Below are 22,594 nucleotides of genomic sequence, written 5' to 3'. Positions count from 1 at the left end.
TCATTAGCAAGCAGGCTTAGTATACACATGTATCCCAGGTAATCCCCTGAGAGAGGGATTATGCAGGGATTTTAAAATATATACACACTGGGCATCAATGGCTAATGACACATCTCTTCTGGGAGCAGGGTTTGGAGGGAAGAGGAAGCTCTAGGTAACTGGAGATCCTAGGTTGAAAGTCAGAGACCTGGGTTCCAATTCCAGCTCTACTTCTGACTCCCTGTGTGGCCCTAAACAACTTGCATCTCTTCTCTGGGTGTCAGTTTCCCCATCTCTAACCAGGAAGGGGTTAGATTCCGTGATCTCTGAGGGTCTTTCAGCCCTGACACGTTATGGTCATAAGTTGTGAAGGAGTGGGTACCAGCCCACTAAGCCAGGCAAGGGACAGGCTTTGCCAGGGCACGGCAGAGAAGTGCCACCTGGGATGAGGTGGTCAAAATGAGCTCACTCTCCTGAGAAGGGGAGGCTTGGCCATTGGATTCCCACTTTTGCCTGTAGAACCTGTGGGCACAGACAGTGGCAGCTGCCCTGCCCTCACACCAAGGTACTCTCTGTCCTCCAGGCAGTCATCCATCTGAAGCTAGGCTGGTCAATGGCCCGCCAGAGAGGCTCTCCAGCTACTCCTCCTCCTCCTCTCCATCCTGCTGCAAGTTCTAAGCATCAGGCTCCATCAGCTGGTGTCTAGATCAAGGTCGTGCATAATTGGCCTCCCTTCTCTGACCTCCTCCACACCCAGACCATCCCACACATGGACATAATTAGGTCACACACAAACACCCCGACCCTGCAGAGCCCTCTGTGTCTCCACATCACCGAGATTAAAGTTCACAAGAGGCCCTTCAGGAGTCACTGTTGATGCTGGGATATGGTTTTTAGGGTGATCTAAGATGTCTGGATTGTTCAGAGAGGCATACTAGCAAAACAGTTCAGCAAAGGACAGAGAGTGAGGCAGGTGGGATAGCTTATGCATGCTCAGCCAATTCTTGATCATTGTTGAATCTGGGTGATGGGTACATGGGATACATTGTCCTTTTCTCTCTACTTTGTATGTTTGAGCTATTTTATATTTTAAAACATGATTACTCTTCAAAGCAAATAAAAAACCCATTTGGGGAGAAAATCAGTATAGATTCATATTTGCATAAAGGAATTATTGAAGGATCAAGAACACTAATGAAGTAATGATTGCAGATGGGAATGGGAACTGGGTGGATCAGGGACAGAAATCAGAGTAAGAATTTTCACTATTACTTTTTTTTAAAAAAAATTATTTATTTATTTATTATTTATTTAATATTTATTTTGGCTGCGCCTGGTCTTAGTTGTGGCATGCGGGGTCTTTTATTTGAAGCATGAGGACTCCTTGGTTGCGGCTTGCATGTGGAATCTAGTTCCCCAACCAGGGATCGAACCCCGGGCCCCCTGCGTTGGGAGTGCGGAGTCTTACCTACTGGATCACCAAGGAAGTCCCAAATTTTCGCTATTACTTTTTAAAAGTAAACTTTATAGCAGTTTTAGATTTACAGAAGACTTGCAAGGATAATACAGAGTTCCCTATTCCTTCCCCCAGCCTCCACCCTGTTTTCCCTACTATTAACATCTTATTAGTGTGGTACATTCATTAAAACTAATGAACCAATATTGATACATTTTTATTAACTAAGTCCATACTTTATTCATTGGGTAAATTCCCTTAGTTTTAGCCAATGTCCTTTGTTCCAGGATCCCATCCAGGACACCACATTACATTTAGTCATGTCACCTTCGGCTCCTTAGCTGTGACACTTCCCCAGACCCTCCTTATTTTTTATGACCTTGACAATTAATGAGGAATACTGGTTAGGTATTTTGTAGAATATTTCTCACCTGAGATTTAGCTGATACTTTCCTCATGATTAGATTGAGTTTATGGGATTTTTGGAGGAATGTCACAGAGGTAAAATGCCATTTTCATCACATCATATCAAAAGCACTTACTATCAACCTGCCATTTCACTGTTGTTGTTGACCTGATCACCTGGTCACTATTACTTTTCCTGTTTGATTTTTGAACCAGGTGAATAAAGTACTATTTAAAATTTAAAAATTTCAATCTTAAGACCTGTATTAGTTTGCTAGGGCTGCCATAAAAAAAGATCACAGCATGAGCGGCTTAAACAACAGAAATTGGGCTTCCCTGGTGGCGCAGTGGTTGGGAGTCCGCCTGCCGATGCAGGAGACACGGGTTCGTGCCCTGGTCCGGGAGGATCCCACATGCCGCGGAGCGGCTGGGCCCATGAGCCATGGCCGCTGGGCCTGCGCGTCCGGAGCCTGTGCTCCGCAACGGAAGAGGCCACAACAGTGAGAGGCCCGCATACCGCAAAAAAAAAAAAAAAAAAAAAAAAAAAACAGAAATTTATTTTCTCACAGTTCTGGAGGCTGGAAGTCGTAGCTCAAGGTGTTGGCAAGGTTGGGTTCTTCTGAGGCCTCTCTCCTTGGCTTGCAGATGGTTGCCCTCTCGCCAGCTCTTCACATGGTCTTTTCTGTTGTGCACGCATCCCTGGTGTCTCACCCTGTTTTTATAAGGATATCAGTCTACTGGATTAGGGCCTATCCATATGGCCTCTATTGAATCTTTTATTTTATTTTTTTGGCTGCGTTGGGCCTTCGTTGCTGTGCACAGGCTTCTCTAGTTGTGTCGAGCGGGGGCTACTCTTCGTTGTGTTGAGCGGGCTTCTCATTGTGGTGGCTTCTCTTGTTCCAGAGCACAGGCTCTAGGCACAAGGGCTTCAGTAGTTGTGGCTCACGGGCTCAGTAGTTGTGGCTTGCAGACTTTAAAGCACAGGCTCAGTAGTTGTGGCACACGGGCTTAGTTGCTTTGTGGCATGTGGGATCTTCCAGACGAGGGATCGAACCCGTGTCCCCTGCATTGTTGGCAGGCGGATTCTTAACCACTGCACCACCAGGGAAGTCCTCCATTGAATCTTGATTACCTCTTTAAAGGCCCTATCTCCAAATACAGTCACATTCAGAGGTGTGTTAGGGGTTAGGACTTCAACCTATGAATCTTGGGGGGACACAATTCAGTCCCTAACAAGACACTTCATAGCCTGGCCCCAGTCTACCTTCTACCTTTTCAGGTTAATCTCCTATGCTTCCAGCACCCCGCACCTGGAATTTTTTTTTTTTTTTTTTTTTGGCCACTCAGCTTGTGGGATCTTAGTTCCCCAACCAGGGATTGAACTTGGGTCCCGGCAGTGAAAGCGCCGAGTCCTAACCACTGGACTGCCAGGGAATTCCCGCACGCCTGGATCTTATACCCCAGCCATCCAGAGGCTGGGCCCTCCCCTCGTCTAGGACCCTATGCCTACAAAAATGCTTCTGCAATTTCCTCAAGAAGTGCTACCTGCTCCTGTCACAATTCAAATGCTTCCTCTTCTTCAAGGTTTTTCCAGATTCCCCCCAGGAGAACTCACCCCTACCACCTTCTCCCAGACTGCTTAGACCTGGCTCACTCGTCACATCCTGTCTCCCCCCGGGCCCAGTGGGCTCATTTAGGTAATAAGTGTTCACTGGCTTTCTCCAGTGTGCCCAGCGCTGGTCCAGGCCCCAGCAGCACAACCTTCAGTAAGACAAACATGGTCCCTGTTCTCACGGAGCTTATAGTCTGGTCAGGGAGAAGATGATAAACAAGAACGCAAGCAAATAAAGTAACTCTTCACATGCTGGTAAGCATATACAAAAAATGCAATAAACCAGATTAATGTGACAGAGATAACTGCTTTTGCCAGGAGAAGGTGACATTTGAGATGGGACTTGAATACTGAGGAGGCGCCTTCGGGGGCTCCCGAGGAGGGGTATGTGATGTGAAGGAGGAGGGAGAGCAGGTGAGAAAGGAATGAGCTAAGGGCAGCTCTGGGGGCAGCCCTGGGGGCTCAGCAGGCAGAGCAGGGGAGAATGGAGGGAGGTGAGGTCAGGTTTGGGTTTGTGGGCCAGGAGCCCGGATTTTATTTGGGGCGGGTAGAGACACCAGATGTGTGTTTGCCAATGCCCAGTGGCCACCATGGGGAGGCTGGCTGGCGTGTGGCAAGAGTGGGGGAAGGAGTCCCCTTGGGGGACTGAGGTGTAGGTGGTGGATGCAGGAAAGGGGTCCCATTTGGAATGTGCTTTAAGGGGTGGGGCTTGAGAAGGAAGGACCTGGGACGGCCCCCGGGCTTCTGCCCAGTGCTGGGGGCTGGGGTTCAAACGAGGCTGTCTGGTGCCCACAGAGCCCCCGGCATACTTAGCGAGCAGGAGATAGTGGGTCCAGTGCTGACGTCCTGCTTGGCCATGTGGTCCCCGAAGGGCCACATTTCAGGACTCCCCTTCCTCTGACCAGGCTGAGCCCGCCCCCCACCCAGCCTTTCATCCGGCACTCCAGGCAGGCCTCAGGCATGGCCCAGCCTCTCCCCTTCTCTGCCCACCACCCCTGGCTGCTGCCTACCCCATCCCTTTTCTCCCATTGGCCCACCGCAACAGGAACCACCCTCACCTCTCGTCTCCATTGAACCCTTTTCGGCCAAAGGGGTGTTTCTGATGTGGAAATCATACCTGCCCACTGTGCCAGTGGGACCTCCTCAGTGGCTCCCTTCAGGGGGCACGGTGTTGTTAAACCCCTGAGGGTTTGGGCCTTCTCTCCCGGAAACAGGAGGGAAGGAGGCAGGGCACAACCTTTGAAAGAATGACATAGCCCGAGGCCATGACATAAACTGATTAGAACCAAATGGGTCCAAGATGGTGGACAAGTCGACTTTTTCCACTAGACCTTGAGCCTCAGTAAATGCCCACATCAGCAAGCTAAGTGACACACCCAGAGGGGCCGTGACGATCCCAAGACTGAACTGACCCGAAGGATCAAAAAGTGGGCGGTGGCCCAATCCTGGAAATCCCCGCCCCTTCCTAAAATAGCTGGAATACGCCTCGCACTCATTAGCCTGTGAAATTACCCACTCCTATAAAAACTGGCAACCCCGTACCCTGGTGCCTTCCTCACTTTCGGAGATGGCCCACACTCTGTGGAGTGTTTCTCTCTAAATAAATCCACTTCTTACCTATCACTTTGCCTCTCACTGAATTCTTTCTGCAATGAGATGTCAAGAACCTGAGCTTCATTAAGTCCTGAAACCAGGTGTGTGATCTCGGTTGGAAGACTGCGGGTTTTGGCTGCAGTTGGAGTCCTTGTTCGAGTCCCAACCTGAGGTACATGGTTTCACCTCCAGGCTCATTTCCCACCTCCATCCGCCCCAGGTGAACTCCTACCCCTCCCACTCCGCCTGAAGGCAGCCCGCCACCCCACAATCCCTGTGTCCCCCTCGTGCGGGGGCGGGGACAGTCGGGACGGAGCCTCGTGTCCCGCCCCCACGGTTCCAAGGGAAGCCTGTTCCCACAAACGCTGGCTGCGAACCAATCGTGGTTCCGTTCGGTCCTCAGGGGCATTAAAATAGTAATAGTTTTGATCAAGGTGAGAAGAGAACCTGATAGGAACACAGTCAGCGATCTGCTTTCCGTGTTTTGCTCTCCTGGGCGGGCCCTGAGGGGGTGTGTCCGCCGCGGGGTCCTCCGCGCCCAGCACCGAGTAGCGCCTAACGCGCACCCCACCGCCACCTCCACCTCGGGAAACACACGGCAGACCCCCAGGCAGACGAACCCCAGGGCGGGGGCTCGGCAGCTGGGGAGCTGCGTCCACTCCCACATAGGCCCCCGCTGCTGCCACGGGTGCCGAGTTACCGCCCCGGGGTCGGGGGTTCAGCGCTGGGGGAGGGGTCCACATGCCCAGGACGCGGCCAGTGCTCGGTACACAGAAGCCTCTGCTCATCCCCGCGGGGACCTCGTGAGGCAGGTGTCCTCTGAAGCCCAGAGAGGTTTCGCCACTTGTGCAGGGCCACGGGGCGGGGACCTACGGTGGCTGGGGCTCGAACCTGGCAGAGCCGGACTCCGCCCCTCGGCCGCGGGTCCAGGCGCGCTCTTCCAATCGGACGCGGCCTCCGGGGCTCCCGGCGCAGCCGGCTCCGCCCACCTGGGCGGAGCCTCCTCGCCCGGAGAAGGTCCGCGGGGCGCCTTGGCTAAGCCAGACACACACACACACACACACACACACACCCCACTACACCACACACACACACACACACACACACACACACACACACACACACACACACACACACACACACACACACACACACACACACACACACACACACACACACACACACACCCCACACACACTACACCACACACCACACACACATCACAGACACCTCGTCCTGGTCTGAGGCCTGAACCGCATTCTGCTTTCCTCCTGGGATCCGCCTAGGGCCCCTGTGGGAAAGAAAGAAGCCGGTGCTGGGCCCAGACAGTCATTCCTTCATTCATTTCTGACCTTGACTGTGTCCTCCGTGCTGGACTTGAGGCTACCAGGTTGCATCTCCCTGCCCGCAGGCAGCTTGTTAGAGGTCATGACAGAAGCAATTTGGGCAATTTAGTCTCCAAGTCTTTTGTTCTTCCCCAAGCGTCCTGCCCTCGGCATGGTCTTCCCAACTCCCGGCATGCTCTTCCCCACTCCCGGCATGCTCTTCCCCACTCCCGGAACATCATTTCTGCGGGATGCAGTCCCTCCTGCCCAGCAGCTGTGCAGGGTCCCCTAAGCAGCCCTCCCTCCTCTGCCCCCGCCCACACACTTCAGGTGCTTCCAGTTTCCCCCATTATTCATGATGCTCTCACATCAGTCAGGGTCCTGTGGGAAAACAGATGGCTTCCGCAAATTAGGGAAATTCCAGGAAGGTTACGAGGGGGTAAGAGAACCAGGGGGAGAGTGTAAGCCTCCAGGACCAGCACAGGGGGGACAGTTACCACCCGTAGGGCTGGAGGGAAGCAGGAGGGGAGGTCACCAGCAAATGAAAAAAGAGAGTCACCAAGGGGATGCCTGACCTTGAGAGCAGTGACGGACGTTCGGTCAAGTGACAGCCTGTCCAAGGCCCCCTGACCTCCCACTAGGGCACGTCACTGGGCCAGCCCACTGGGTTCTGAGTACCAGGAACCTGTGGATGCAGTCCCTGGAGATGGGCCTCCCCTGGAGAGTAGCGGAGATTCAAACATAGTTCTAATGCTAAATCCTGCACTCTATACACACTTTATGTTGTTTTATGAGCTTAGAATCCATTTCACAATAACTACTTTGTTATTTAGTAGCAAGAAGTTAACCAAATGAGCTTTCACATAGGAGTTATGCCTTTGGACTGTGGAGCTAGAGCACCTGCTATTTAGGTCTGGCTGTGTAATTTGGGGAAAGTTATGCAAACTTTCTGTGCCTTAGTTCACTCATCTGTAAAATGGGGATAATAACAGTGCCTTCCTCAAGGATTTTTGTCTGGATTACATAAAATGATAAGTGTGGCACACAGTGAATGCCAAACGGGCATTCGCTGTTACCCTGAACTGGGTGAGATGCTGCTGCCAGTGTAGGAGAGTCCCTGGTCTCAGAACCACTGTGCTCATCCACTGACCTGCAGCCTTGGGTGCCTGGGTATGCCAGCCTGACCTTAAAAAGCCCCCACCAGGGGCTTCCCTGGTGGCGCAGCGGTTGAGAGTCCGCCTGCCGATGCAGGAGACACGGGTTCGTGCCCCGGTCCGGGAGGATCCCACGTGCCGCGGAGCAGCTGGGCCCGTGAGCCGTGGCCGCTGGGCCTGCGCGTCCGGAGCCTGTGCTCCGCGGCGGGAGGGGCCACAACAGTGAGAGGCCCGCATACCGCAAAAAAAAAAAAAAAAAAAAAAAAAAAAAGCCCCCACCAGCTAAAGAGCAGTGTCTACTCTCCCCTCCCACCCCCTTGCAGTTTCCTCTGCACAGACACAACACAACAATCCGGAACAGGGTGATCTGTCCTTTTTGCCAACCCCAAAGAAGGCATCTGGCAGCAGGGTTGGCCCTCTTGGTATGTGGAGAGAACGTGACTGACTGCTGCCATTTGTACCGGGATGCCTGAGACAACTCTGGACAAGTTCTGGAAACTCCTTGAAGTGAATGAGGAGGACACTGACTTGCCTCCTAGTGAGCCAGAAGGATAATTAATTGCCAACCCCTTAGCCGGCCTGGCTGAGCAAGGAGGGCGGCTCAGCTGAACGAGGTGTGAAGAGCACATCAAGTCCACGTGGGAGCCTTGCTGGAGAACATTGGTCTTGACAGATAGGTCCCGCTGGGCCAGAAGGGGGATTTACACACACACACACACACACACACACACACACACACACACGCACACACACACGCAGAGGTATAGGTCACAGCTCATCACTTGCTTGTCACCTCCCCAGTCGGCTTCTAATGCTCTCTACTTGTAATATAGTGATTACAGTCAGAAAGATCTGATTCAAATTCCAATTCAAAAACGCAAATGTGGGCTTCCCTGGTGGCGCTGAGGTTGAGAGTCCGCCTGCCGATGCAGGGGACGCGGGTTCGTGCCCCGGTCCGGGAGGATCCCACATGCCGTGGAGCGGCTGGGCCCGTGAGCCACGGCCGCTGAGCCTGCGCGTCCGGAGCCTGTGCTCCGCAACGGGAGAGGCCACAACAGTGAGAGGGCCGCGTACCGCAAAAAAAAAAAAACAAAAAACGCAAATGTGCAAAAATAGTTCTGTTTGGACAAAATACCTCACTTTATGTTTAAAATTAATTCATATTCTTATCAAAACAATCCACAGATTTGATTTTTTTAAAAGATTTAATTTTTAATTTATTTTTGGCAGTGTTGGGTCTTCCTCCTGCGCCCAGGCTTTCTCTAGTTATGGCGAGCAGGGGCTACTCTTTGTTGCCGTGCACAGCCTTCTCATTGTGGTGGCTTCCCTTGTTGCAGAGCATGGGCTCTAGGCACGCGGGCTTCAGTAGTTGTGGCACGTGGGCTCAGTAGTTGTGGCTCGTGGGCTCTAGAGCACAGGCTCAGTAGTTGTGGCACATGGGCTTAGTTGCTCCGCGGCATGTGGGATCTTCTTGGACCAGGGATCGGACCCACTTCCCCTGCATTGTTTTTTTTTTTTTAAAGAATCAATTTTATTTATTTTTGGTTGCATTGGGTCTTTGTTGCTGCATGCAGGCTTTCTCTAGTTGTGGCAAGTGGGGTCTACTCTTCGTTGCGGTGCGCGGGCTTCTCATTGCGGTGGCTTCTCTTGTTGCTGAGCACAGGCTCTAGGTGCTCAGGCTTCAGTAGTTGTGGCACATGGGCTCAGTAGTTGTGGCTCTCAGGCTCTAGAGCACAGGCTCAGTAGTTGTGGCTCACGGGCTTAGTTGCTCCACAGCATGTGGGATCTTCCCAGACCAGGGATTGAACCCGTGTCCCCTGCATTGGCAGGCGGATTCTTAACCCCTGAGCCACCAGGGAAGTCCCTGATATGTGTTTTATTTATGCATATTAGCTCACAGGTTATTGGTAGGCAGGGGCAAGGCGTAAGTATAACCCGGAAGTTGGGTAGTTCTTATGCAGTTTTTCCCAGTGTATTAATGTTTTTGAAGTCAGCAAGGACACGGTTTACAACAATTAAAAGAGGGCCTTAGCAATATATGAAGGGCTTGAAAAATTAGGTAAGCTGGAAAACCCACAGAATAGTCTTCCTTTAGAGCAAGAATAATGTAGTGTAGGACCACTTCACTCCCCTTTGTGTTCAATCTGTCTGGGGAAGCTGAGCGTGCAGATGAAGAAGCTGCAAAGGTGTGCTCTCATATTAAAACATTTTGTCTTTGATGGATAAAGAAAGCTACCTCTAGATTGTATTTTTATTGTTGGTGAAACTAGTCTCTTTTAGAGGTGAACATCTTCAAGGGTCAACATCTCCAAGGAGGAAACAGAAGCCTAAAGCCTAAGGCTGCAAAGGAGAGACTATCTGCGATTTTAGGTGCTAATGCCAGTGGAGAAATGACTGTGTTAGTATCTTTATTAGTATCATTGTTGATTTTATTAGGACTCTGGTTATAGAGCTATGCAAAAATATAAACTTAATAAAGGATGTGTATCCAGAATATATAAAGAATTCTTATGACTCAGTAATAAGACAAACAACCCAATAAAAAAATGAGCAAAAGATTTTAAAGAGGGACTTCCCTGATGGTGCTGTTAAGAATCCACCTGCCAATGCAGGGGACACAGGTTCGAGCCCTGGTCCGGGAAGATCCCACATGCCGCGGAGCAACTAAGTCCGTGAGCCACAACTTCTGAGCCTGCACTCTAGAGACTGTGAGCCACAACAACTGAGCCCTTGTGCCACAACTACTGAAGCCCGTGTGCCTAGAGCCCGTGCTCCACACCAAAAGAAGCCACCCCAATGAGAGGCCTGCACACCGCAATGAAGAGTAGCCCCAGCTCAACACAACTAGAGGAAGCCCACATGCAGCAACGATGACCCAATGTAGCCAAAGAATAAATAAATAAATAAATAAATAAATTTTAAAAAAAGATTTTGAAGAGACACTTCTGCAGAAATATACATCACATATAAGCACATGAGAAGATCATCGTTGGTTGTCATCAATGAGATACCATCACACACCTGCTATAAAGGCTAAAATGCGTAAGACTGACAATATCTAGTGTTGCCAAGGAGGTGGGGCACCTGGAACTGTCATACACAGCTGCTGGGAATACAAAAGGGTTCAGCCCCTTTGAAAAAGTGTGACATTTTCTTTTATTTTTTGAAATTGAAGTATAGTTGATTTACAATATTATGTGAGTTTCGGTTGTACAGCAAAGTGATTCAGTATAATATATATATGTATATATATATTTCGGGTTATTTTCTAGTGTAGGTTATTATAATATATTGAATATAGTTCCCTGTGCTATACAGTGAATCCTTGTTGCTTATCTATTTTTTTTTTTTTTTGTGATACGCGGGCCTCTCACTGTTGTGGCCTCTCCTGTTGCGAAGCACAGGCTCCGAACGCGCAGGCTCAGCGGCCACGGCTCACGGGCCCAGCCGCTCCGCGGCACGTGGGATCTTCCCGGACCGGGGCACGAACCCGTGTCTCCTGCATCGGCAGGCGGATTCTCAACCACTGCGCCACCAGGGAAGCCCGTTGCTTATCTATTTTATATAAAGTAGTTCGTATCTGTTAATCCCATACTTCTAATTTATCCCTCCCCCTCTCCCTTTCCTTTTTGATAACCATGAGTTTTTTCTTTCTGTCTGTGAGTCTGTTTCTGTTTCATATATAGATTCATTTGTATTATGTTTTAGATTCCACATGTAAGTGATATCATATGATATTTTCTCTGTCTCACTTACTTCACTTAGTATGATAATCTCTAGGTCCATCTATGTTGCTGCAAATGGCATTATTTCATTCTTTTTCAGGGCTAAGTAATATTCCATTATATATATATATATACCACATCTTCTTTTTTAAAAATTTATTTATTTATTTATTTATTTTTGGCTGTGTTGGGTCTTTGTTTCTGTGCGAGGGCCTTCTCTAGTTGCGGCAAGCGGGGACCACTCTTCATCGCGATGCATGGGCCTCTCACTATCGCAGCCTCTCATTGCGGAGCACAGGCTCCAGACGTGCAGGCTCAGTAGTTGTGGCTCACGGGCCCAGTTGCTCCGCAGCATGTGGGAGCTTCCCAGACCAGGGCTCGAACCCGTGTCCCCTGCATTGGCAGGCAGATTCTCAACCACTGTGCCACCAGGGAAGCCCCCACATCTTCTTTATCCGTTCATCTGTTGATGGGCACTTGGGTTGCTTCCATGTCTTGGCTACTGTAAATAGTGCTGCTATGAACACTGGGGTGCATGTATCTTTTTGAATTAGAGTTTTCATCTTTTCTGGGTATATGCCCAGGAGTGGGATTGCAGGATCATATGGTAACTCTATTTTTAGTTTTTTAAAGAACCTTCATACTGTTCTCCATAGTGGCTGCACCAATTTACATTCCTACCAACAGTGTAGGAGAGTTTCCTTTTCCAGCATTTATTATTTGTAGACTTTTTGGTGATGGCCATTCTGACCGGTGTGAGGTGATACCTCATTGTGGTTTTGATTTGCATTTCTCTAATAATTAGTGATATCGAGCATCTTTTCATATGCCTGTTGGCCATCTCTATGTCTTCTTTGGAGAAACATTTATTTAGGTCTTCTGCCCATTTTTTGATTGGGTTGTTTGTTTTCTTGGTATTGAGTTTTATGAGCTGTTTATATATTTTGGATATTAACCCCTTGTTAGTCACATCATTTACAATATTTTCTCCTATTCCATAGGTTGTCTTTTTGTTTTGTTGATGGTCCCCTTTGTCATGCAAAAGATAGTAAGTCTGATTAAGTCGCATTTATTTATTTTTGCTTTTATTTCTTTTGCCTTGGGAAAATGATCTAACAAAACATTCCTAAAATTTATATCCACGAATGTTTTGCCTATGATCTGTTCTAGGAGTTTTATGGTGTCAAGTCTTATATTTAGGTCTTTAAACCATTTGGAGTTTATTTTTGTATGTGGTGTTAGGGAGTGTTCTAATTTCATTGACTTACATGTAGCTGTCCAGCTTTCCCAGCACCACTTGTTGAAGAGACTGTTTTTTCTCCATTGTATTTTCTTGGCTCCTTTGCCATAGATTAATTGATCGTAGGTGTGAGTTTATCTCTGGGCTCTCAGTTTGGTATTTTTGTGTGTGTATGTATTTATAAAATGAGAAGCTGTCCCACTTCTAGTCATTTACCCTTGAGAAATGAAAATATAAGTTCACACAAAGGCTTGTACACAAAGACCTGCATATAGGCAGCTTTAGTCATAATAAGCCCAAACTGGAAATAACCCAACCTCTATTCAAATGGTTAATGTGGTACCTCTGTACAGTGGAATAAGACTCCAGCAATAAAAAGGGACAAACTAAGTGATATACACAGTAAAATGGACTCATCTAAAATAGCATTATGCTAAATGAATGGATTCAGACACAAAAGATTACATACTGTATGATTCTGTGACATTCTGGAAAGTCATAGGGACAGAAATATCATAAGGACAGTAATTAGATCAGTAGTTCCTGAAAGATTAAGGGGAAATGACTGCAGTAGGGTCTGAGACAACTTTTGGGGATGATGGAAATGTTCTATATCTTGATAGTGGTGGTGGTTACATGACCGTTTACATGTTTAAAACCTCATCAAATTATACACTTCAAAAGAAAAAATTTTACTATGTACAAATTATACCTCAATAAACCCAACTTCTTAAAGATGTTCCACAGGGCTTCCCTGGTGGTACAGTGGTTGAGAATCAGCCTGCGGATGCAGGGGACACGGGTTCGTGCCCCGGTCTGGGAAGATCCCACATGCCGCGGAGTGGCTGGGCCCGTGAGCCATGGCCGCTGGGCCTGTGCGTCTGGAGCCTGTGCTCCGCAATGGGAGAGGCCACAGCAGTGAGAGGCCCGCGTACCACCAAAAAAAAAAAAAAAAGATGTTCCACAGGTTTTAAGTGTCTAACCCTCTTTTCTCTGTAAGCCCTGTTATATTTTAGTGAATGACTTTACAGAAGGCAAGATTTTAAAGGAACGTTTATATATAATTATAGCAAAAATATCTCAGTTATGATTACATCTCCTTTCCTCTATAATTTTTTGTTCTTCTAGGAGTTATATGGATGGGTTGCTCTCAAGTCTGCCACATGGCTGTTGTCCCTTGACCTCTCTCCTGCATGGGCTATCTAGTTCCTGTATCCTTTGTCATCCTCTTTCTTGAGTTTGCATCTTCTTCATGGCAAAGCACATCTACCAGTAGCTTATTGAGATAGGGTGCATAGGAGGTGAATTTTCTAAGACTTTGCATTCTGAAAGTGTCTTTATTCTGCTCTCACAATTAACTGATAGTTTGGCTGGGTATAGAACTTCAGGTTGGAAATCATCACTATCAGAATTTTGAAGGTGTCAATTCCATTGTTATCTTGCTTCCAGTATTTTTGTGGAAGAGATTCTGCTACCTCTTCCTTTGAAAATGACCTGCTTTTTTCTCTTTGGAAGTCTTTCTTTTCCCCTTTTTTTTGGCCGTGCCACACAGCTTGTGGGATCTTAGTTCCCTGACCAGGGATCGAGCCCAGGCCCCCTGCAGTGGAAGCCCAGAGTCCTAACCACTGGACTGCCAGGGAATTCCCCTCTTTGGAAGTTTTATCTTTATCCCCATTGGTTTGAAATTTCAAGATGAAGTGCACTGATGTGAATTTTTATCTATTAATTATGCTGGTAACTTGGTGGGATTTTTTTTCATCTGGATACTTATATCCTTCCATTCTGGGAGTTTTTCTTAATATTTTTCTTTGATAATTTCATTTCTTCTGTTTTCTCTTTTTTTTTTCTTTGTGGAATTCATGACATTCAGATGTTGGACCCCCTGGTTTAGTCTTTTAATTTTCTTATTAAAATTTATCTCCTCATTTCTATCTCTGTCTTTTGGGAGATTTCTTCAACTTGATGAAATGATGATCCCAAGATGATCTTATCCAGTTTCATGGCTTTAAATGCTATTTGCACACTCATGACTCCAGCCTGGCCCTCTCCCCTAAATTCTATATTCCTCTATCTAACCAGCTTCTCAGCATATCTCCTTGCATATTTAATAATCATCTTGGCTTAATAGATCCAAAACTGAATGTCCGGTTTCTAACTCCCCATGCTAGGCTGAACAATGGCTCCCAAAATATAAACACTTCCTAATCCCCGGAACCTGTGGATGTTGCCTTATATGGCAAAAAGGACTTGCAGGTATGATTAAGTTAAGGCTCTTGAGATGAGGAGATGATCCTGTATTAAGTGAGTCCTAAATGCCATCACATGTGTCCTTATAAAAGCGACGGGAGGGACTTCCCTGGTGGTCCATTGGTTAAGACTCTGCACTTCCAATGCAGGGGGCAAAGGTTCTATCCCTGCTCCGGGAACTAAGATCCCAAATGCCCAAAAAAAACACAAAAAAGGGAGGGGAGATGGTCAGAGGAGGAAGTAGGAGATGTGACAGCAGAAGCAAGTGGTTGGAGTGATGTGAGGAAGGGGTCATGAGCCAAACAAAGCATGTGGCCCCCAGAAGCTAGAAAAGATAAGGACACAGCTTTTCAGAAGGAACTGGCCCTGCTGACACCTTGCGTTGAGGCCAGTGAAACTGATTTCAAGCTTCTGGCCTCCAGAACTGTAAGATAAAAAATGTGCTGCTTTAAACCACCAAGTTTGCAGTAATGTGTTATAGCAGTGATCGGAAACGGATGCATTCCCCACCTCACTTCTCCCACAGACTTTCTCATGTCAGTTGAGGGCACCCCCATCTTTCCAATCTCTCAGGCCAAAACCTCAGAGTGGTCCTTGAGTCCTCTTTCACTCATTCCCCATATCCAGTCTCCCAGGAAATTCTTTCAGCTCTACGTTGAGAACATCTTCAGAATCTTACCAGGTCTTGCCACCTCCACGGCAACCACTCCAGGCCAAGGGGGCATCACCCCTTACTTGGATCACTACAGAAGCCTCCAAAATGGCCCCCCTGTTTCTGCTTTTGCTGTCCACTTACCCCCCACCCCCCATCCTTGAGCCCATTTTCAACCTAGCACCCAGCATGATCCTTTTAAAATGAATAAGATCATTTCACTCCTCTCTCTAAACTCTCACACTGGCTCTTCATCTCACCCAGCAAAAGCCAAAGCCCCTCTGCAGCCTACAGGGTTGACACAACTGCCACCTCCCATCCCCTCTCTCACCTCATGCCCAGCAACTGTCCCCCTGCTAACTCTAATCCAGCCACACTGGCCGCCTTGCTCGATTGCGCTAACCACATTCCTGCCTCAGGGCCTTTGTAGCTGCTCTTCCCTCTGCTTGGGAAGTCCTCCCAGATTCCACATGACCAAAGTTGACTCTGTAATTTGTGGGGTCCAGTGCAGAAATGAAAATGTGGGACTCCTCATTCAAAGTGCAGTGGAAAAAAAAGGTTTCATTAAAAGTACCAAAATACAAAAGGTTTTCATTTCTTCCAGGAGGGAGGCTCTCTCTTGACCGGTCAAGGTCTTTTAAATTTGTTATTTAATATTGCAGTCCCTGGGGCAAAGGGATGCTTGCCATGAACTTGCAGACCCTGACGGGTACCCAGGGTCCCACGCTTGCGCATGCACAAATCACAGGCTGATGAGCAACCCCTACTAGAAATCTCCCCTTGCCATGGGTGACCCCCAAGGGGTTACAACCTCTGTACAAGAACTGCCAAATCCCCTACAGAACATGCTGTGTAGCTGGCCAGCATGGGGCAGGGACAGCCACCTCCACGTCCTACCCTGAGATGCCGTGGGGTGTGTGTGACAGCCCCTGACCCTCCCTGTGCCCAGGTTCCCAGTGGGGGCAGAAGATGGCAGCAGTTGCTGGGCTGGTCTGTGTGTGTGGCTCGGATGGGGCCCGGGGCGCCAGCCAGCAGAGGAGTGGGCAGTCAAGAGGCAGTGAAACAGTGGGAGGGAAGGCTGTGCGTCAGTGAGCCCAGCTCCAGCCCCGTGGGGGCATTGGACCCCACTTACAAAACACACATCCAAAGACAAGATTATCAAGACTCTCAAGACAGCGGGCAGAGCATAAGTCCTGGGTTGGAACCCTGTGCTGGTCCATAAAGCTGGTCCTAGACATGCTTTCCTTGCTCCGTCTCATCAGCGAGGCCACCCCTGACCCCTCTCCCCATGCCTGGTACACCCTCTCCCTGCACTCCAGCTGGCATTGTACATACTGTATAAAGCCTGCCTCTCACCTCTGGAACAGATGCTTCATGCGTGGGAGAGGTGGGGAAGAAATCTCCCCAGCACCCAGAACACCGCCCAGCACATAAGAGGTGCTCAATCAATATATTGAATGAACAAAAAAGTGAGTGAATAAGTGAATGAATGAATGAATGAGTGGATGGAGGGGCTTTCTTCCTGTGGCATCCATGCCTTTGCAGCTTCCTCGGACCTGCTGGCTCATCTCCCGCTGCTCTTCAAAACCACTGCCGGACTCTCGGGCTCTGTATCACATCCTGCTGCTGTCCTTGTGGCCTTATTGCCAGGCCCTTGGCGCTGTGGAATTCTGCAAAGTGGCAGCTGTGACCCACAGCCTGTCTGAGCAGCCCCTTGGCCATTCTCAGCCCTGCCCCTCCTCTGAAATTCAGATTTTTAGCCCTAAGGGCCAGGCTCCTTTGTAGGTACTTGCCAACTTGGTAAAACTATGACTCTCACAGAAATATCCTACCATGTGACTCCCACTTTGTAGGTGGGTGAGGTGAGCAGGAGAGGTCGAGCAACTTCCCCGAGGCTGCACAGCTGCTGAGTGGCTGGGCGGGGACTTGAACCTGAGCTTGTCCAGACTGGAGATGTTGGGTGGGGAGCGCCAGCCCTGGCAAAGCCTCCTGCCCAGAGCCTGCATTATTCCTGGGATTAGGCTCTGGAGAGCCTGAGCTCCAGGCCGAGCGTCACCAGGGCTTGCAGCTCTTTCCAGGGGCTGCCAGAGCCTCGGCGGGGCGGGGTGGGGCAATGCCCACTTCCCTCCTCTGGATAGGAAGCAGCCTGGGGACAGTACCTCGAAAAGGACAGGGGCGCTTCTTGGTGCCTCCAAGCTGGGGAGGGACTGCAGAGGGACTCTCCTCCCCCCATACCCCCAAGCAGCAGGGGCCCCAGGATGGGGACTGTGCAGGTGCCCTTCTCCGCTGAGGGTGACAGGCCACGCCTCACAGTGAGCAGCTGCAGCCATTCTGTCCCAAAGGCCCACAGTAGCACTGCAGGGCTCAGAGGAGGGGCACGGACCCACCCTGCCCTGTAGAAGAGGAGGAACTAGGAACTAGGAGGACAGATAAAGAGTTCCCATGGCCTGTGTTCCAGAACCCTGCCTGTTGGAAGCTTGCCAGCACCTCCTGCTGCCTCGTGACCTCCCCGGAGGTTGAAGGGACTCGTCAGGTAACTCTGACATGGTTTCATGGCTGCATGAGTTTGCCTTCCGCCAGCTCCCTGAGGGCGCTTTTATACACATTTTTATCCTTGCCACTTCCCGACCCTGGTAAGTGAGTGCTGCTAACACATCCCCATTGGATGGATGAGTAAACTGAGGCCAGAGAGGATCGATAACCTGCCACTCAAGTTCACAGCCGCAGGAGAGGGCCTGGAGCCCACGAGCTCCCCCACCTGCAGGCAGCAGCGCCTGTGCCTGCAGTTCCCACAGCAAAGCACCTCTGCCCGGGGCCCAGCTGAAAGGGGTGCCAGGCAGTGCTGCATGGGAGGTGGGGCTGGAGGGTGGCAGTCACGCCTGGGCCTGCAGGCACTGGCTCCGGGCCTGTTAGGCCAAAAAGGAATCCATTGGGTGACACGTTGGACCCAGATTTCTCATCTCAGAGGGACTTTTATCTCTCCCACCAGCCAGTTGGGACCCCTGGGGTACCAAGCCCTGCACCCTCCTGGCTGGGGGCCACTGACTGAGCTGGGTCCTAGCCAGGCACAGTGTGCTGCTCTGGGGTCTGGCCTTACAGGCAAACAACAGTAGTGGGTGGTCTGGGAGGTGGTGATGCTCCCCAGGCCTCCGTGGTGCCCCCTTCAGAGCTCAGCACAGAAGTGATCTGCTGCGGACCTGGGGGTGGGGGGTGGGGCGGGCACGTGGTGCCCCCTTCAGAGCCCAGCACAGAAGTGATCTGCTGCTGAGCTGGGGGTGGGGGGTGGGGCAGGCACGTGGTGCCCCCTTCAGAGCTCAGCACAGAAGTCATCTGCTGCGGACCTGCGGGGGTGGGGGAGGGGGGCGGGCACGTTTTGAAGGAGGCCTGGCTCCTGATCCCCTGGGCCCTCCATTCTAGCTCCTCTGGGGGCTGATCCCACTCCCCTCTGGCCTCCCCCTTGTCACTCCCTCACCTGCCCCCTCCCACCGTCTTTGCTGCTGCTGTCACTGGACCCCAGGGTGCCCTGGCTTCCATCTTCTCTGGTTAGAATCCTCCTCTGGTCCACCCCCTTCTCACCTTGTCTCCCCCGGGCATCGGGCTAAGCACTTAGTAGGCTTTATCTCTTGAAATCCTAACAGCCCCCAGACACAGCCTGGGGCGGGGGGGATGTGGGGAGGCGGGGTGACCCTTGGTCCCACTTCCTGTTCCAAACCTCAGGGCAGGCCAGAGGGAAGGGTGTGGGCTGGGCCCTAGGCTCCTGGATCCTGGGGTGGTGGACCTGGGCTTCACTCCAAAGGCTCTCCAGACTGGCTGCCCAGGGCTACAGGGAGGGGTCCTCAGCACCCTGCCGACTGTGGCCCCCAGGGCTGCACGCCTACCCCATCTAGGCTCAGAGCCACCCTACGTGGCCACTCGCTGGCAGTGAGGGACGTGCGCCACTCAGAGCCTCCATCTCCTCATTTCTGAATGAGAGCTATCTTAGGCTTACTTTAAGGCCCAGGTGTGTGCTGCTGGAAGGCAAACGGAGTTGCAATGACTCAGGCCTCTGTAACTCAATAGGCTTCACACAGGTGGGAAAGCCGAGGCCCAAGGAGGTCAGGGGGAGGCCCAAGGACACCGTGAAGTGGGTCAGTGTTGGGAGGCTGCAAGCCAAGCGAGGGACCTTAAACTAAGTCTTTGGTTTGATCTCAGGTAGATATCTGGGTTCCGGAAGGCTCCAGGAGCTGCAGTTACAGGTCAGTTTCAGGCCAACGAGCATCCTGGGGACACTGCTGTGTCGTTCTGCAACTGCCCTGACAGGAGCTCAGGTGTCTGGGTGCCCACGGCAGCCTGGGCAGCTGGGATGGGAGCGGAGCAAGCCGCACTCCACGAAGGGCTTCTGGGAAGCTGAGCAGCACCGGCTCTGCTGGGTCTCCGGGGAATAGGACGAGGGCCCCAGAGACCCCTGGAGGCATGAGCCATCCCCAGGCATCCCGGGGAGAATGCCGGAGGCCTTGACTTTCCCCAGCCCCCAGCCCCGCTGCTGCAGCCTGTCGGGCCCCACCCAGCTCAGGCCCCTACTTCACCTCTTCACGCACAGCAGTGCCACTCGCTGGCCATCCTGTCCCCACCCATGTTCCTGCCGAGCGTCCACACAGCAGCCCGATGAAACCCAGATCTGACCAGGCCACCCTCACTCCCGCTTGCCTGTAGGATAAAGTCCGACCTCCTGTACCTGGCGTTCAAGGCCCTCCATCTCTGCCTCTAGTGTCTGGACGGCCCTTAAGAGGGGAGGAATGGGGTGCTCCCCGGGCAGGAGGTGGTGGCTCTGAGCCTTGTCCATATGGGACCGGGCCACCCAGACTGCACTGAGCTGCTGGGCTGAACACGGCTTCCTTAGCCCTGGGTGTGCAATTGTGAGGGCATCTGTGAGTGTGGCTGGGTGTGAGATGGTTCGTCCTGTGACAATGTCGGGCCACTGTGGGATATTCCCAAGAGGTTTTTGGGTTTTGGTGGGTTTTTTTGGCTACGTTGGGTCTTCGTTGCTGCACTCGGGCTTTCTCTAGTTGCGGCGAGCGGGGGCTGCTCCTCGTTGCGGTGCGCGGGCCTCTCGTTGTCGTGGCTTCTCTTGTTGCAGAGCACGGGCTCTAGGCGCTTGGGCTTCAGTAGTTCTGGCACGTGGGCTCAGTGGTTATGGCTCACGGGCTCTAGAACTCAGGCTCAGTAGTTGTGGTACACGGGCTTAGTTGCTCTGCGGCATGTGGGGTCTTCCCGGACCAGGCTCGAACCCGCGTCCCTTGCATTGGTGGGCAGATTCTTAACCAGTGCACCACCTGGGAAGCCCCTCCCAAGAGGTTTTGCTGCTGGGGCCACATCCTGGGACCAGCTTCCCCTCCAACTGTCTCTTAGCAACCAGAGCTCCTGAGGCTCCACCGTTCAACCCCTTCCAGTCCTGGGCCTCAGACAACCTCAGCAGAAACAGTGTGGCTTTGGTCAGAATGGCACGTGGGGCACAGGACTGGGCCTCTGACCCCTGCAGGTGGAGTCTCAGGTCAGGCTTAACTTTGTGCCCCGAGATGGCCGGAGCCACGTGACTGGCTCTTCTTCCCCTGCCTCCACCTCCAGCTCTAACACAGCCCCAGGGGCTGAGCCAGCTTTGAGGCTGGAGGGGGCTGACCAGGTGAGTCCCTGCTCTGTAGCTCAGAGGCAGAACCCTCTTACAGCCCACCCAACCTGGAAGGGTCTTCTGTCCACCGGGCCTTGCTCTGGGTCCCATGCCCTGGTTACCCTCTGCCCTGCGATCTGTGCTCTGTGTTGTCTTTGCTGCCAGCTGGACCAAGTACACCTTCCCGTGCCTGTTGCTGACTCTGATCACCTGCTAGCTGGGTCCCGGGACCATCCTCCCTGGGCATGGCTTCTGGACAAGTAGCACCCCTGGTTACTAGAGCAATAATCGCCAGGTGTGTGCAGGTCTGCCATGATAGCCTCTATGATGGCTACGGTTGGTGTTCTTGTCCCATGTCTGGGGACAGTGCTTCCTGTTTCAAAGAGGGGGTCCAGATGAAGGGTTCCAAGCAGCCCACCTGCCCAGGTTGTGTCCTCCTGCCCTGGGACAGGCAGGAGGGTAGGCCCCCGACCCTCTTTGTCCCTGGACCTTCTGTTGTCCTGGTGGTCACACCCTGACACCCCCACACCACAGTGCAAGGAACCCATGTGAGGATGAGCATGCAAGGGATGGGGGCGGAATGCCGCGGAGGGCACGGGAGGAGGGTGGCCGGCGAGGCGAGTGCGCCCTGCCGTCTGCAGAGGTCCCTGGATGCTCAGACACGGGCTGGGGGCGTGGCCTCGAGAGTGGGCGTGGCTTCCATGGGGCGGGGCCTGCTTTCCGAGACCTATGGGCCCCTCCCGCCTACCACGCCTCCTTCTGGTTGGGGGCTTACGTCTTGCTTGGTGGTCCTGCTGCTCTTTCCCCCTGGCGCTGGGCCCTCCCCTCCGATCCTATGTCCTAGACGTGGTGACAATGACAACGTGGACCATAAGAAGAGCCTTGGGGACTTTCCTGGTGGCACAGCGGTTAGGAATCTGCCTGCCATGCAGGGGATACGGGTTCGAGCCCTGGTCCCGGAAGATCCCACATGCCACGGAGCAATTAAGCCCGTGCCCGACAACTACTGAGCCTGTGCTCTAGAGCCCGCGAGCCACAACTACTGAGCCCACGCGCCTAGAGCCGTTGCTCTGCAACAGGAGAAGCCACCGCAATGAGAAGCCCGCGCACCGCAACAAAGAGTAGCCCCAGCTCGCCGCAACCAGAGAAAGCCCGCGCGCAGCAACGAAGACCCAACGCAGCCAAAAAATAAATAAATAAATGTATTATTTTTTTAAAAAAGAAGAGCTTTGGCTTCCGCCTTTCCCAGGTCCCCGCCCTGGGTCGGGGGTGGTCCTCAGGAGACATCCCGCCCGGCCAGAGCCTCTACCCAGACCCTCCCACTCCAAGCTGACCACCCTGGCTCAGCTCTCTAAACTTGCCTATCCTCCAGGCCCTCCTCAAAAGTACCCCCTCCCAGAAGTGAGCCCAGTTTAACTTCTCACCTCTGAGAATCATACTCTGTCACCCCCTCCCAGACACAGCCCACAACCTCCCAGCAACGGTGTCATCAATGTCCCTAAGGCCAGGCATCCAGAGGCCAGTCCGATGTGCCATGGCTAGGTGGCTTCCACAGTGGCCAC

Source organism: Kogia breviceps, chromosome 3 (genome assembly GCF_026419965.1).
Source record: "Kogia breviceps isolate mKogBre1 chromosome 3, mKogBre1 haplotype 1, whole genome shotgun sequence".
Taxonomy (NCBI): Eukaryota; Metazoa; Chordata; class Mammalia; order Artiodactyla; family Physeteridae; genus Kogia; species Kogia breviceps.
Note: the sequence above shows the minus strand (reverse complement) of the source record.